Consider the following 17,664-nt stretch of genomic DNA (forward strand, 5'->3'; position numbering starts at 1 on the left):
TATCCCCAAGAATTATTTACGACCACAAGTTTGTACTTCTTAATCCCCTTCACCTGTTTTACCCAACCTGAACCCCGTCTGGCAACCATATTTGTTCTCCATATCGGAGTCTGTTTCTGTTGACTTTATATAAGCTCCCTTAATATTACATAAGAACTCACTGGACCCAAGCTTGCAAAATACATTCCATTTCTTACATAAGATGTTATTTTAAGATTTCCTTAACTTACAGGTAAGGGCCTTCCTAATATGTTGAGGAAAAATTATTTCAGTTTCTACTATTAATTACAAAAATGAGGTTTGAATTGAGGTTTCTTTTTCTTCCAAAATACCACTTCTTGGGGCCTCTGGGTGGCTCAGTCAGTTAAGCATCTGACTTTTGAATTTGGCTCAGGTCATGATCTCAGGGTCGTAAGGTGGAGCCCAGTGGCGAGCTCTGCACTCAGGAGGGAGTCTGTCTGGAGATTTTCTCTTTCCCTTTACCCCTCCCCCAATTCAAGCATGCGAGCTCTCTCTCTCTCAAATGAGTAAATAAATCTTCAAATGAACAAACATAAAAATAAAGTATCACTTTTTATTAAATATAGTTCTATATTATAGAGTGAAATTTCCTTTGGCTATATTTTGTCAAATAATTCTTTAAACAAATAATTGTTTAAAGGACAGTATTTTTTTTTCATTCCAAATAATTGTTATCATTAATTGGTGGCCTTGGGAGAGCCTTAATACCAAAATTCTCAGTAACAATTCTTAATTAAAACAGATATTACAGAAGAGTATTTCTACAACTGATGTTTGAGAATGTGCTACAAGAATCCTCAGTTAACAGGAATTCTCAAAATAATATTTTATTATCCAAATAAAATGAAGAAAACTACTGTCTCAAAAGATAAGCACATATAATTTAAAGAAAAGAATTAATAGTATTCCTCTCTTACTCGTTTTGGCATCATAAAACAACTATATACATAAAATCTCAGCAGTCCTCTATCAGTATTTTTCTTAATTCCTATATTTTTCAAAACCACAAGATGGCATCCTTTCACTGATGATTCAATTAGGAGGAGAAAAAAATCAGCTGTTTAAAAAAAAAAAGAAGCAACCCTATACAGTCATTAATTTATAACAAAAATGTCCAGTTCGGGGGTGCCTGGGTGGCTCAATGGGTTAAAGCCTCTGCCTTCAACTCAGGTCATGATACTGGGGTCCTGGGATGGAGCTCCACATCGGGCTCTCTGCTCAGCAGGGAGCCTGCTCCCCTTCCTCTCTCTCTGCCTGCCTCTGCCTACTTGTGATCTCGGTCTGTCAAATAAAAAATAAATAAAATCTTAAAAAAAAATGTCCAGTTCATAGAAGGGCTGGGTTCTGAAGCTGGGAATTCATTAGAACAATCATTGCTTGTGAGGAACAATTCTGTCCCACTACATAAATGAGCAGAGCTGGGCAGGAATACATGTCATAAAACATATAATTTAAAACAAAATCATATCCTGGAGTCCCGGGATCGAGTCCCGCATCGGACTCCCAGCTCCACGGGGAGTCTGCTTCTCTCTCTGACCTTCTCCTCGTTCATGCTCTCTCACTGTCTCTCTCTCAAGTAAATAAATAAAATCTTTAAAAAAAAAAAGTATTAAAACAAAATCATATTTCATAGAGTATTACACATTATTCACAAAAGCTACTGGCTTAAAATTACTTAACAAAAGTTAAGTACAAAAAAATCCTATCCACTATCCAATCCACCACTACCCAATATTTAAATCTCAGATCATAATGTGGTACTTACAAATGCGGTATCTCTTGGCAAGGTCAACCTGTGCTTCCCAGAAACCAAAACGGCCTACCAGGAAGGATACAGAATTTTTAAAAGTCCCATCAATTTTAGAGGCTACTGCATGTTCTCCTTGGTATCACTGATTTAATGGATAATAAAACATGCACATTTTGAAATTCAGAATGTTACTCTTCAAGCCAAAGACACCACACATCTAGAAGAATACAGGAAATACATGAAGCCAAAATTAAGAACATTAAGAATAACTAGAACATGGTAATTTCCTCAACAACAATCAAGACCAAATGACACCAAGGAGTGGTGGGGGTGCCTGGCTGGCTCAGTCGGTAGAGCATCTGACCCTTGGTATCAGGGTAGTGAGTTCAAGCCCCATGTTGGTCACAGAGCCTACTTTAAAAAAAAAAAAAAAAAAAGATTAAGGAGTGATGGAATAAAGGGGATGAGAGTAGGATATGCTATTAATTTGTGGTACCTTGAGCCACCAATAACACCACTTGAAACTGCTGTCAAGTTCTTAGTTGCTTATACTATCAATCTGTAAAAATGTTATTCTACTATAAATTCTTTAAAGAATTAATTTCTTAAAGAATATAATTAAATTATAATTATACATAATATATAAATTATATTCTATAAAGAATATAAAGAATTATATTTTCAGTTAAAGAACAGAATTCTTTAAAGCTCTTTCACATAAGAGAACAAAGTAGACAGATACGAATCAGAAGCTGAAAATGTACTTAAAATTTAAAATTGCAAATAAAAGCTAACTTCATGTACCCTGGCTCAAGAGGGATCCTAGGACTCTAGGATCATGACCTGAGCCGAAGGCAGGCACTTAACCAACTGAGCCATCCAGGTGCCCTATTTTGGAAATTTTGTTGTTGTTGTTGGAAATTTTTTTTTGTTTGGAAATTCTTTTTGTTGTTGTTATTGTTGTTTGTTTGGTTTTTTTTTAAGATTTTATTTATTTATCAGAAAGAGAGAGTACAAGCAAAGGGAGAGGCAGGCAGAGGGAAAAGCAGGCTCCCTGCTTCGCAGGGAGCCTGATGTGGACTTGATCCCAAGACCCTGGGATCAAGACCTGAGCTGAAGGCAGAGGTTTAACCCACTGAGCAACCCAGGTGCCCCTACACTTATATTTCGGTTAACATTCTATAATAGCGACTCAAGAGTAACAGCCATAGCTTGGAGGATACAACATGGAGGTACCTTCCCAAAAGAACCTGGTACCTACCAATAACCTTTGGGACCCATCCCTACTATCTCCTGAGGCCTAAAGGGCTAACCTAAATACATCTGCTTACTTGTCACTTTCTGAATTACTCCTGACCATCCCCTATGACCAGCAACACCACTATACTTCACTGCTTTCGTCATCTTGGTATTCTAGTCTACCACCTCTTTGACCTTGACTTGTTTTAGGATTATAATTTCAACCTTGGGTTCTGCACTGAACTACGTGGCTCTGGAACTCAGTGCTGGAACTGGCTTAGATATTTGTACTACCCCTTCCATATGAACAAGTCTCCTACTCCTTCAATATTCTTCATTTGCCTAAGTGTACCCAATGCCGACAAGCCCCACCAATGAAGAAATGGGAGATTCAAAAATGCACTCAATTAGAGAGTCACTAGAAAACGAATGCACAATGTAGCTCTTGGGGAAACATCAGTACTAGGTAATAAATGTACAGCACATTTTATTTTATTTTTTAAGATTTTATTATTTCTTTCTTTCTTTATTTGAGAGAGAGTGAGACAGTGACACAGAGACAGAGCGAGTAGCAGGCTGCCCACTGAGCAGGGAGCCCAATGCCAGGCTGATCCTATAACCCCAAGATCAAGACCCAAGCAGAAGGCAGACAGTTAACAAACTGAACCACCCACCCAGCCGCCCCAGAGCCCTTTTTAAATAAAGTCACACTACATATACATAACACAGAGAAAACCACTCAAGATCTAGTAAGCATATGACAGTAACTACTTACAAATGAATTAGTTAAGTATACTGTAATTGTAAACACTTGAAAAATTAGATTAGCCACTTCAACAGGGAACAAATAACTAGTATGGAACAGAAATCTAAAAGTAAACTTACAGGGACACATACTTGGAACATAATCTGAAACTCATTACAAAATAGTTTAAGCAATAGGAAATTACTGCCCTTTTGTTTAAATTTTGTTGCTCACACAGGTCAGTTTATATCACAAATGCTCAGCTGAGGTACTTAGCTTCTCTTTATCACCTAAAATGTATCTGTTTTTTTTGTTTGTTTGTTTTAAAGATTTTATTTATTTACTGACAGACAGAGATCACAAGTAGGCAGAGAGGCAGGCAGAGAGAGAGGAGGAAGCAGGCTCCCTGCTGAGCAGAGAGCCTGATGTGGGGCTCAATCCCAGGACCCTGGGATCGCGACCTGAGCCGAAGGCAGAGGCTTTTAACCCACTGAGCCGCCCAGGCCCCCCTGCAATTATCTGTTAACAAAGCATCTGTGTTCACTTTCAAGACAGGAACTGTAACATGCTTGGGTCTGGTTTTCTTCTTTCACGGTTGCCACAATTTTCAGTATTTTCTCAAATAATTTTGTCCTTGTTCCTTGATTGTCATATTACAGAAATGTAAGTACAGAGTTATATTAAGCAATTCAAAGTAAGAGACCTAAATTATAGATGACCCCTTAGTTGGTCTAACAGTTTCTGGATAGTATATGTCATTTCCAAGAAATTCACCAAAGATTATTATACTGCATAATCCAAAAGTGGACAAGAGTTCAGTAAATGACTGCTAAAATCTGTTGGAAAGGTATGTTCTTATAGAAATCCAAGTTGGGGCGCCTGGGTGGCTCAGTGGGTTAAACCTCTGCCTTCAGCTCAGGTCATGGTCTTAGGGTTCTGGGATCAAGCCCCACATCAGGCTCTCTGCTCAGCGGGGAGCCTGCTCCCTGCCCCCCCCCATCCGCCTGCCTCTCTACCTACTTGTGATCTCTCTCTCTCTGTCAAAGAAATAAATAAAATCTTTTAAAAAAAATCCATCCAAGTTATAATACTGATAGACTTGAGAATATAGAATTTTAGAAGCTAAAATTAAAAAAAAAATAAACTAGACAAAGGAATATTCATGTTTATAGAGATCAAAGATGGAAATATAATTATGTGGGGCTTCACTGCTTTAACATGTTAGGCAAAAGAACAGCTTAAGAAAACCAAAAACACACCACTCTTCAGTCAGTTTTAAATTCCAGGGGCGCCTGGGTGGCTCAGTGGTTTGGGCTGCTGCCCTCGGCTCGGGTCATGATCTCAGGGTCCTGGGATCGAGCCCCGCATCGGGCTCCCTGCTCCGCAGGAAGCCTGCTTCCCTCTCTCTCTCTCTCTGCCTGCCTCTCTGCCTACTTGTGATCTCTGTCTGTCAAATAAATAAATAAAATCTTTTAAAAAATAAATAAATAAATAAATAAATTCCACTCGTACTATCCTATAGCAAAATACTATGCAACCCTCTGCTTGCTTATATCACGTCCTAGCAATTGTGAGAAGCTATTACACATTGTCAGGTTCATCTTATAAAATAAGACACTTAACAGATTGAGAATTTTCCCTAATGCACATATTGTAATATCCTAGATGGAAAGGAGAAGATAGATAAAAGAAAATGAAAAAGAACACAAGAAACCCATGCCAACAACACCCTTTCTTTGTTCAGCTGCCTTTCTTAACTCAGCACTAACACTTCACTTCAGGACCATTCTTATTTAGGAAAACATAAATTACAGGGGGTAAAAGGAAAAAGCCATTTAGTTTTTCCCCTGCAATCAGATAACATAACAGAAATCACTATATGAAACTGTTACCTCTAATCATAACCATAAAACAAGGGATTTTTAAATCCCTCAGCAGAGACCTACTCTACATGGACAGCCAAGGCAATCAGGCCCACCTGTTTGAGCTCTGTACTTTAATGTCCTGTAAGGTTCTTCTGAACACATGTCTGGTGGCAGCTGAATGCCACTCAACAGTAGAGCAATTATGCAAGTGACTATCAATATAGCTTCTGAGGCTCTCTTCACACCTAGCATTCACAATTAACATGACTTTTATTATCTAGCCATGGTTCAGACTTAAAAAAAACCAAAACTTCACTTTGAATTTAACGTAAGGATTATTATTAAGCCCAAACACAAACCTTCTGTCTTAAAACTGAACTATTTCATAATTACAGACTCAAAATGCATATTAAATATGCATCTGCTCCAACATTCATCCTCCAGCTTCAATTATGTCTCCAAGTATCTTACCTTTCAAAGGAAAAAGGAATGTGGCCCACAATATTTTTACTGAGGAAATTTAATGAATTCCCCTGCAATTAAGATAAATGTAACACACAAAATTTCTAGTAAGTTCTATGATCACAATTTCTACTAACATGGTCTCCTCTGGTGCTAGTTAAAAAGACTAAGATGCTTCCGCACAAACTCAAAAGCTGCAATGGATAATTTCTGGTGGTAACAAAATTCTGCTATTCATTCAGTAAACGGAGCAGTCAACAAATTAGCAACAACCTAATCAGAATCAAGCAAACCCTAACTGATACCAGCTTATAATTAGGAAAAAATACTAAGTAAGACTTAAAATGGACCACAGAACCATTTATTTGGAAAGAGATTCGCATATATAGTTACTTCTGTGCTTGCTTACAGGGCATGCTTAGAGCTTAAATCCTAATAGAAAATGACTTCTTGGGGGGAAAAAAACAATCAATAAAATCAATAACCACAACTGTGTGCCAGGCCATTGATCTGAGGGCTTGGAAACCAGCAGTGAACAAAATGTAACAAGTCCCTGCGTTTATGGAAGGTACTTTCTAGTGGGTAGAGGCACATAATAAACAAACTAATATATGGAAGAGGTAAGCAATATTTTGAAGAAAATTAAACCAGAATAATCAGTTAGAAATTAACAGTATGTTTAGTTATTTTACCACTCCTCCATGGGTTTCATGCAATCTCACAGGAAAATAGCCTCCTACAAAAATAGTAATCACTAAGTCAATAATTATCTTAGGAGAGCCTAGAGAGTGCTAGAAAAATGTACTCATACAATAGGAAACAAAGTCAGACACTAACCCCATCCACAAAGAGATTCCACTCTCATAAGGAAATCAATCATAAAGAATTATCTTAATCAACCATTAAATTTGTCAGCAAACCTCCTCAGCAAGTGCTAGGAAAGAGAAGAAAAGTACAGAATGCTACAAGAGTACATGATATAGGGTGCCTGGCTGGCTCAGTCATTAAGCATTTGCCTTCGCCACGGTCCTGGGATTGAGCCCCACATCAGGTTCCCTGCTCACTGGGAATCCTGCTTCTCCCTCTCCCACTTCCCCTGCTTGTGTTCCCTCTCCCTTGCTGTCTGTCAAATATATAATCTTAAAAAAAAAAAAACTTAAAAATAAAAAAAGGAGTACATGATATAGCTTCTGGATAGAAATGTCACATTCAACACAACTTCATTATTCTATTCATTCTTCATTCTAGAAACCCAACTAAAACAGCAAAGGCACAAATCCATTATGAAAAAAGTAAAGAGAAAATGACAAAATTGTGGAAGCTGAACACGGATGTGAAACGAGTTAAATGAGTGAAAATGAGCTTGACCAACACAAGAGTGCTCAATCCTAAGCCAGACACAGGGACACCTGAGAAGTAACCTACTTTATACTACAGATGCTGTTGATAACAAGATATACCTTGGTAACTCTGAGGCAGAACTAGCTGAAAATCTATTAGGAGGCAGACACCTACTCCATACTACGCCCCAGGGCCCAAAGACCCTCATCCACCATGGCAAAGGATGAAAAGTTTACTAAGTAAAGTAAGCAGAATCTTAGATCAGGCAGTCACACAACACACCCAAAGGCAGCAGTACCATACCACAAAAATAAGGGAATTCGGTGGACTTGTACAGATGCTGATATCCCCTTTCAAGCTCCCAGAAAGCTAGGCAGCTAAACCCCAGAAAACCGAAAACACTGACAGTAGGTGTTCCCAATGAAATGATCCTGCCATTTCACCCACAGTGAAGCTTGCTCAAGAAGCCCCACTCATGCACACAGCTTTCCATCAGATTCTGAACACCCTTCCTGGGTATAAAGGAGTCATCAAACTTCTGAGAAAAACTCTCACTGTGGATTAACTCACCCAACGTCCACTCTACCCTCCCAGCTCTGCTTTCCCAAACTGGAAAGCTAAAAAATGCCATTTTCCAGAATCTCTTGCAGGTGGGATTCTGGAGGAAAATGAAGTACTCTAATACATCTGTAAGAGATATGGAAGTTTTTTGTTTTTTTAGATTCCTCAGATTTCCTATGAAATCATGGCATCTACAAATAGAGACAGCTTTACCACTTCTTTCCTAATCTGGATGCCTTTTAATTTCCTTTACTTGCCTAACTGCCCCAGCTAGAAACTCCAGTACAATGTTGAATGCTAAGTGGTGTGATTGGGCATCCTTGTCTTGTTCCTGATCTTAGGAAGAAAGCACCCAGTCTTCACCATTAAGTGTGATACTAGCCATAAATTTTTTATAGATACTCTTTGTCAGGTTAAGAAGATTCCTTTCAGGGCGCCTGGGTGGCTCAGTGGGTTAAGCCGCTGCCTTCAGCTCAGGTCATGATCTCAGGTCCTGGGATCGAGTCCTGCATCGGGCTCTCTGCTCAGCAGAAAGCCTGCTTCTCTCTCTCTCTCTGCCTGCCTCTCCATCTACTTGTGATTTCTCTCTGTCAAATAAATAAATAAAATCTTTAAAAAAAAAAAAAAAAAAGAAGATTCCTTTCATCCGAGTATTTTTATCATGAAAGAGCAACATACTTTGTCAAATGTTTTTTATGCACCTATTGAGATGGTTGTTGTCCTTTATTCTAGTAATATGGTTTTTTGCAGTACTGACCCACAGACTAAACCAACCCTGCATTCCCAAGATAAAACCCACTTGGTGACAGTATGTAGTCCTTTTACAAGGGGATAGGTTTGGTTTGCTACTATTTCATTCATGGAAATTTTGCACTGCTCCTCATAAGAGACACTGCTTTGTGACATTTTTGCGGTCTGAAGTTTCTCCAAAACAGTGGTCCAATGTTCATTCTCCAGTTTGCTGGGTCATGGGGCAGGTATTGGTACCAACAGTAGTGGCAGCTTCCTGATCCTGAACTGTAGTACACACTGTTTGTTTAAGTTCAGTGGCTCCAGTGGTGGTCTCAGACATAAAAGTTCCCAAAACCTATAGCATCCTAGGCATCATTCCAACACCTCTAACCATTCTAATGATTTTTTCCAAGCACCTGCATTCCATATCATTTTCTTTTCTGCTTAAAATATCTTGTAGTTTCCATTTCCTGCACTAACACATGCAAGGACCTAAATAAATAGAAAAAAAAATTAACGTGGAGCACGAAGGAACAGGGAAGGAAATAAAGACTTCTGAAAAAGTAAGAGAAGTACTGCATCCATGAAATTTATTCACAACAGTATAAAGAAACATCGAGACTACAAAGTTATGAAAAATTTGTTAACAGAACAGCAAAAACTGGAAGATAAAATTGAGAGTATTAAGGAGAAAAAAATTTTTAAATAAGAACACTAAAGAATCAATTTAAGAAGTCCAACATCTGAATAATAAGAGTCTCAGAAAGTAATAAAATAGGAGAAAATCATGAATAAAATCATTTTTTGAAGTTGCCAAGGACTAAGGACATGAATTTCCAGACTGAATACTATCACCATGTGACCAGCAAATTGGAAGAAAAAAAGATCCACACCAACAAACATCCTTAAGAAATTTCAGAACTGAGGGCACCTGGGTGGTAAAGTCAGTCAAGCATCTAATTCTTGGTTTCTGCACAGGTCATGATCTCAGAGTCATGAGATTGAGTCCTGTATCCAGCTCCACACTGGGCATGGAATCTGCTTGAGATTCTCTCTCCCTCTCCTTGTGCTGCTCCTCTGCCTGTGTGCTGGTATGCCTCTCTCTCTCTCTCTCTCAAATGAATAAAAAAAGATTTTATTCATTTGAGAGAGAGTGTGAGCATGAGCAGAGGACAGAAGAAGAGGTAGAGGGAGTAGCAGGGAGCCCAACAGGGGGCTTGATCCCAGGACCCTGAGATCATGACCTGAGCCTAAAGCACACACTTAACCAACTGAGCCACCCAGGTGCCCAAATCAATAAATCTTAAGAAAGAAAGAAAGAAATTTTAGAATTGGACCTTAAAAAAAAGAAGCTACAAACTTTCTGATTTTTCACTCAGTACTTCTTAGCAACAACAAAAGCTAGAGAACTATAAAGCATGCCTTCAAAATCCTTAGGAAATGTACTTTACAACTTAAAATTCTATATCCAAACTATCAATGTTTAGGCAATACAACTAGCCTAGAGAAGAGCACAAGGCTCTGAATGCTATTTCTTCAATAACATAAAACTAATTAAAAAAAAAAAAAAAACCTCATGATTCTAAATAACTTGATGTTTTAACGGTATCAAGTCTTTCTATATAAATTAGACAAAACTAAGTGGGAAAAAAATGCTATTTTCATAGGTAATCGAAAGGTGGTACAGGGAAGAAAAACTAAGGGTAATACTCTAATGAGTTCTGTTGGAGATTATGTTCAGAGTACATACAGGCTTGGCTGCCAAACACAGTATGTGTGTTCCTGAGAACTCAAATTTTGCAGACACTAGAGTAATAGATCAAATGGAAAAATAAAGTTGGAACAACCCTCTCAAACCCTATGCAGTTTTGTAGCCAGAGCACCAGCAGTAACATCAATAATTAATGATTAGTACCTCAGGAGAGGACTTGGACAACCATGGTAAGGAGTTTAGCATGGCTCCAACTACCTGGAGAGATGCTTATAAATACACAGGAAGAGTCATGCTGTCTTGCAGGAATGGAGACAATAGAGACAGAAGTAGAGCTCTGAACACACCATTGCCTATAAGAGCAAAGGGGATGTACCTCTCTGGGAAAGGGAAAACCGGGAACAGGCACTCACTTTGGATATTCTTAAAATAAAGCTGAAAAGCAGAAACAGACCCATAAATATAGAGAAGAAACTGAAGGTTGCCAGAGGGCAGCATGGGGCGGGGGTGGACAAAATGGCGGAGGGGAAATGGGATAGAGGCTTCTAGTCATGGAATGAATGAGTCAGAGATGAAAGGTACAGTATAGGGAATAAGGTCACTGGTGCTATAATAGTTGTACAATGGTATTGAAATAGTTATATGGTAACAGATGGTAGCTACACTTGTAGTGAACATAGCACTAAGCACAGAATTGTGAAATCACTATGTTGTATACCTGAAACTAATATAACACTGTGTGTCAAGTATACTTCAATTAAGAAATAAAAAATAGTAAGGGGTGCCTGGGTGGCTCAGCCAGTTAAGTGTCTGCCTTCGGCTCAGGTCATGATCTCAGGGTCCTGGGATCAAGCCCCACGTGGGAGTCCCTGCTCGGTGGGGAGTCTGCTTCTCCCTCTCCCTCTGCTGCTCCCTGCTCATCCTCTCACCTGTGCCCTCTCTCTCAAATAAATAAAAAATCTTCAAAATAAAATTAAAAATAATAAAAATAAAATAACAAAATAGAGTTGAAAGTGGAACTGAAGGCTTTCTTACCTTTGAACTCTATTCTTTGTTTTTTTTTAAGATTTATTTATATATTTATTTGACAGAGATCACAAGTAGGCAGAGAGGCAGGCGGGGGGTGGGGGGGAAGCAGGCTCCCCGCTGAGCAGAAAGACCCACACAGGGCTCGATCCCAGGACCCTGAGATCATGACCTGAGCTGAACGCAGAGGCTTTAACCCACTGAGCCACTAAGGCCCCCATGAACTCTATTCTTGATATTCTAGTTCCCCTTTACTAGAAAAAGTCATGTATAAATCAGTACAACCTACAATTACAATAATATCATCTCTGTACTTATAAGCCATATTTGAGCTAACTGTTGTTAAAGAAGCATTTGTAGCAACACACTGAATTAATACTTTAAAAACCAAAAATGGAACTAAACCAATCTAAGCTAAAATGTAATTACTAGGAGGATAATGGGAAGCAAATATATTATGGATAATAGAATGAAGAACTCAATTTCTCTTCTTCCATAGCACCAAGTCAATAATGTCATTTAGATAGAGATAAATACCAAATGAGCAGTGAAAATAAATGAAGGTAACCTTTTTTCATGAGAAGCCTTGAGTGAACTATTAGTCCTTAAATTATGCACACACAAACTTACTGCTGGGTAGTCGTAGGTTGGTTGGTTGGTTTTTTAAGGCTCATAGCAAAAACATCTGATAGGGAAGACTTCCCTAAAAAGTGGATACAGTGGACATCTGCGAGATAAGAAATTAACCCAATGATGAAAGAAGCCCAGGCAAAAGAAAGCGCTTTTGCAAAGTTGCTATTAAGAAGGAGCATGGTAAACAGGGTTGAATAAAGGACTTCACAGTGAGGGAAGAGAGCAAGACCAAGTATGGTAAGAGATGAAGCTGGAATCAGAAAGGAGCCAGCTCATGCAGGGAAGAACTTTGAGGGAGGATGACCACTAAGTCCCAGTTTGCCCAGGACAACTTCCATTCATGCCAGTTGTCCCAGCATAATTTATAGCTCCCCCTTTCACACATACAAGTACCCCTATTTGGACACTAACTTTCATGGTCACCCTGCAATTGGGTAATACTGAGGTAGTTTTAGTCTTTATCCTAGAAGCTACTCAAGTGCTTTAATTTTAAGCAAAGGAGGTGAAGTGCATTATCAGAAACATAAGTGTTCTGGTCCCCTACCCAATGTTTTATGACATAAAGTTCAACTGAGAATTACTTTAAATAAACCTTTAAGAATGTCTCCTCTTCAGAGCCAACATTCTTGTATAAGTGATCTCACAATCTCTTCCCACTCCTTCCTTAATTACCCCACTTCCTTTGATCCTACTGCCCTTTACTAGCATTAGGCACTCCTCACAATCAACAGTAATCTTCCAGCCACTCAAGTTAATAGATACTTTTAGGCCTATCTGACCAAAACTACACTAGCATTCCTTCATAAATCTCCTTGTCCTATGACTCAACCCTTGTTCTACTTTTCTATTACGCACCACCTCCACTGTGGGTAATCCTTTCTCTACATAATCCTATGTATATGTTTTCCATGTTTTTGCCCCTCCTCTCTTTTGTCTTTATCTGCAAATATCACCATGTTCCTAAAACTATACTTCCATTCAAAGTCTCTTCTCAGAAGAGAAAGAGAAAGTACTCCAGGAAAGTACTCTAGACTGCCAGCTAACAAGTCTGACAAACACCACTAATTCACCACTAACCCGGAGCGGGTCCTCTAAACCAGCTCCCTATCCATCACGCTCTAAGAGCAACACTCCTGAGGTGCCCAGGGAGAGGAGAGTCACCCTAGACTTTTCTCCCCAATCTCCCATGCTTAGCATCTCTTAAATCCACTTTCTGTCCTTTCCCACTGCCTTTCTGAATTCAGGGATCACCTCATAACTTCCCAAGTGTCCTCACGGATGTTTTACCTCTACTCTGTTTCCTCCACAGAATGGCCAGAACATTCATCCATTCATGTCACTTTTTCCTTGAGGTTCCTCATTTATTAAAATTCAACTGTCCTCTACCACATACATACATACATATATATTGCTCTAGTTAGATGAAACTACCTGCCATTCAGGAAAACACCCTCTCCTAATGTTTTCCAGCCAATTCATACTTACTTAGCTCCCAACACTTAGCTCAGACCTCAATGCCTCCCCAGTTCCCTTGGGATGTCTTCCAAAACTTCAAAAGACTCCTGGTTTGCTTTGCTGGTAGTCGTTTCCTCCAGAGCACCATGTGGATACCTGCCATCATAACACTTATTACACTGTACCAATGTACTACATTTACAGTATCACAATAGCATAGTGTTTGTTTTCTGCCTTGCCCACAAAACAGTTCTGATGTTGGGATTACAGGAAATGACAAAGGGGGGCGGGGGGTACCTGGCTGGCTCAGTCAGTGGAGCATGTGACTCTCAATCTCTGGGTCATGAGTTCAAGCTCCACGTTGAGCACAGAGTTTACTTTAAAAAATAATTGAAATGATCAATGTAAAAACTCTCTGGCAATGCTAGAAGACAAAACTAGGACTTACTCCAGTTCTATCATTTATCTAAGTTCTTTGAGCCTCAAGTTTCCTCATTCATCAAACAGGGTTATCATAAGGCTTAAAAGACAGTGTCCATAAAGCATCTAGCATCGTGCCTGGCGAACATGTTAAGTATTAAGTCAATGCCAGCACTTTCTGTTCCATATCTTGCACAACTACTTTAATCTCCGCAGGTCTTAATTTCTGTATCCACAAAATAAGCTGGTTAGATCAAATGATCCAAGACCTCTTCTAGCAGCAAAAGGGTTCTAATTCTACCTATGATCAATAAATTCAAATGCCATGAAGGCAAAAAGTTAAAATTTAAAAGGACAAGGTAAACAGACTAGCTAGGGAAAACAGTATTTAACATCTAGGGCTACACCGAAAGTATCAGCAAAAACAGAAGATTATAATGTGCATTTTGATTGACCCCTTTATACCAACAACATTAGCATTACAATATAAAAATGATCAAGAACTTGGGGCACCTGGGTGGCTCAGTTGGTTAAGCGTGTGACTTGATTTCCACTCTAGTCACGACATGAGATCAAGCCCCCTGTCAGTCTCTGTGCTGGGTGTGGAACCTGTTTGGGATTCTCTCTCTCTCTCCCCCCAGCCCCCTCTTAAAAAAAAAAAAAAAAGAACTAAAAAGAATCTCCAAAATTAAAATTAAATTCCTCTAAACAGGAAATGGGAATCCATCTGCTGTTGATGGCATCAAAAATTGGCAAAATGGTAATTACTTTATCCAGTGGCTAACATTTAACCAGTAAACTAGTTAACTTTTAACCACTAAGTTAACCGGAAGAAAAAAACCTGTTATACTGTCAGCAAGAGAAGAGGATAATTGTTGTACTCCAACCGCCTCTGAGAAACTGGGAAGATAAGCAGTCACTGTGAAGCATACATCCTTGGTCACAGTAAGCTAAGTGACTGATAAAGTTATCAATATATCTTTAAAATGTGTTAAATGATAGAATAGTATATTTACTATTATAAATGTAAACTACTGACATGTAAAGTAGTATTCCATGAAAAAAGATTACATATCAGTATTTATCAAGAACTATTTTGTTAAAGAAAAAAGAACCTTTTTTATTAGTAATATGGATATTAAGAGAAAAACTTAAGCACTTTTTTATGGAACTAGGGGCAATTTTAATTTTCTTCTTGCTGTTCACTTTCTTTTCTAATTTTCCATAACAAACATAATAATTTTTGTGTAATAAAAAAGCTCATTTTACTCTAGGGCTAATAATACATTATATGTTAATAAAAAAAATTTAAAAAAATTTTTAAAAAGTTCATTTTTTTAATTTCCCCAAATAGAACAGCTATTACACAATCCCCTTGCCAAATAGCTACAGTGAAAAAAAGAAGTTAAAAATCCTGATTAGGAAACTTCCTTAGATCCCAACATCAGTTAGGCTTCCATCACTCACTCAATGCCTCAGTCTCAATCAATCTCACTATGTGTGAATGAAAGAGACCTACACTTATGATATAAAATTCTAAAGGTCTCTAATTCAGACATACCAGAGGTGATGCCATCTACACAAATTAAAGGACAGATATTAAGAGACTGTGCAAAGGGGGTAAAAAAGAAATCAGCAGCATATTATAATGCTTTATTTTTCATTCCATGTTTACCTTCTTAAATGTGGGTACACTACAAGATTACCCAGTTAAAGGGATTAAACCTAGGGATTAAATTCCAACAACTCCAAAAGATATCTTGCTCTACCATACCAAACATCCTTTGAAAGCATAGGAAGAAAGTGTTATGACAGTTTAATTACTTGGGATTTGCCTCCTAGACTTTAACACCAATTCTAGGGGCTTCACCCTTCCATTTATTCCCCTGAAAACTATCTTTAACATGCAGGTTTATAGCTCTTGTATTAAGGTCAGGGTGTTACTGTCAACTTGTTTCTACCAGAACAAAATAAGGACATAAACAAAAGACAAGTAAAAAATAAAGGTTTCTATTTTCCAACTAATCATCCTATATACAAAGAAAATTCCCTAAAGCAGATTAGCATTTAGTACATTAGGTGTGAAAACTGAACAAGAATGTTAAAATAAGCCTGCAGTGTTGTTTACCTTATAACATTTCCTAAATTTCATTCTATTGGTGACTAAAATACATAGAAAGCCAAGAAAGTAAGTATATACATGTACTAAGTCTAAATATATAGTAAATTCCAACACCCCTCCCCACTAGGAAAGTAATAGGAAAAATTATTTTACCATATTTACATTTCAGTACTCTTTAAAACTGCTAAAATTTCAGCAATTTTCCTTGCTAAAATATTAGCAATACTTTATCCAAATACTGCTGGATAAAATTCATCATTATGACACAAATAAATACTACGCTACATAATGGTCTAAGTTTCTCATTTCTTCCTGAGATTCAGAAAACTATTACTCACTCCTAATCATAATTATACAGATGAGGAAATGCAGACTTAAAGAATTTAAGTACCTGCCCTAAGTCACAAAAAATAAGCTACAACTTATGCAGTACTCCTGATACTGCCTATCTCATACTATTGTGATTGACAGTGTCCCAAATACATTTGTTAGCAGCACATAAGTACCAGTATGCACTTTTAAATGAAAACACATGAATCTAAATTTCCCACTAGAAGTTTCCTTACTAATATAACAAAGCAAAATCAAAAGAATGTTATCTTCCCCCAAAGGAATATACAAATAGGTTTAATCCCTCAACTGCAAATCCATCTTCCTCAAAGCAATGGTGCTTGGGAATGGAGACAGTCTACAAATCTTCAGGTATATGAATACCATGCAGAAATACAATCAACAATATATTCTTTGGACAAAAAACAAACTCCTATTTTCACTAAATTATATTTAAAAAGAAGCATTATTTGTTTTGAAAAGGCAAGAAATTATGCTTTAAATCATTAGATTTTGTACATTATTGCAAAGATTAATTTGAAAACACTGGCTTTGAGGCCTAATATCTATAAAACCTTAAACTTTTTAATAAGACCGTCTTTTCAGAATTTTTTAAAACAAAGGACAGTAAAACTGGCTCAGCATCTTAAACAATCCTACAGCATCCACTATATATGTTATATACCAACGAGCTCCCATCACCACTTTTCTAATTCATAATTCTCAAAAAGAGAAACTTACCTGAGAGTTAATTTTGCACCTTTCCAAGCTTTAAAATCTACCACAAAACAAACAAGGAATAAAAGACAACTTCTCGAACCCGATGAATCCAGTGAACTTAATAAAAAGAAGTCAATTTAAAAACTCAGATCCAGAGCCTGGGTGGCTCAATCAGTTGAGCATCCAGCTTTTGGTTTTGGCTGAGGTCATGATCTCAGGGTCATGGGATCAAGCTCACTCCCTCACTCCTATTCTGTCCCTCCCACCACTCCCACTCATGTGCTCTCCCTCTAAAATACATAAATAAATAATATCTTTTTAAAAAACAAATAAAAACACAAATCCATATTCTCCTTTATGCACTTCCAGAATTTCTAAAACCAAATATTTTCATTAATTCATTTGGTGACAAAATCTGACCTAAATGGACATGAGGCTATTTTTAGTTGTCTTTCTCTACTTACTGTAACTATTAATATCTTTCCTTGCAGAAATATCTGTTTCACAATGGAACACCACCCCCCAAGCCCC

General features: G+C 37.9%; 1 protein-coding gene across 1 annotated transcript in view; it reads right to left on the minus strand.

Moving 5' to 3' along the window:
• LMNB1 (lamin B1) overlaps nt 1-17,664 on the minus strand; it is a 52,730-nt gene that overhangs the window by 28,421 nt on the left and 6,645 nt on the right. The window lies entirely within an intron of this gene.

This window comes from Mustela erminea, chromosome 3 (genome assembly GCF_009829155.1).
Source record: "Mustela erminea isolate mMusErm1 chromosome 3, mMusErm1.Pri, whole genome shotgun sequence".
Taxonomy (NCBI): Eukaryota; Metazoa; Chordata; class Mammalia; order Carnivora; family Mustelidae; genus Mustela; species Mustela erminea.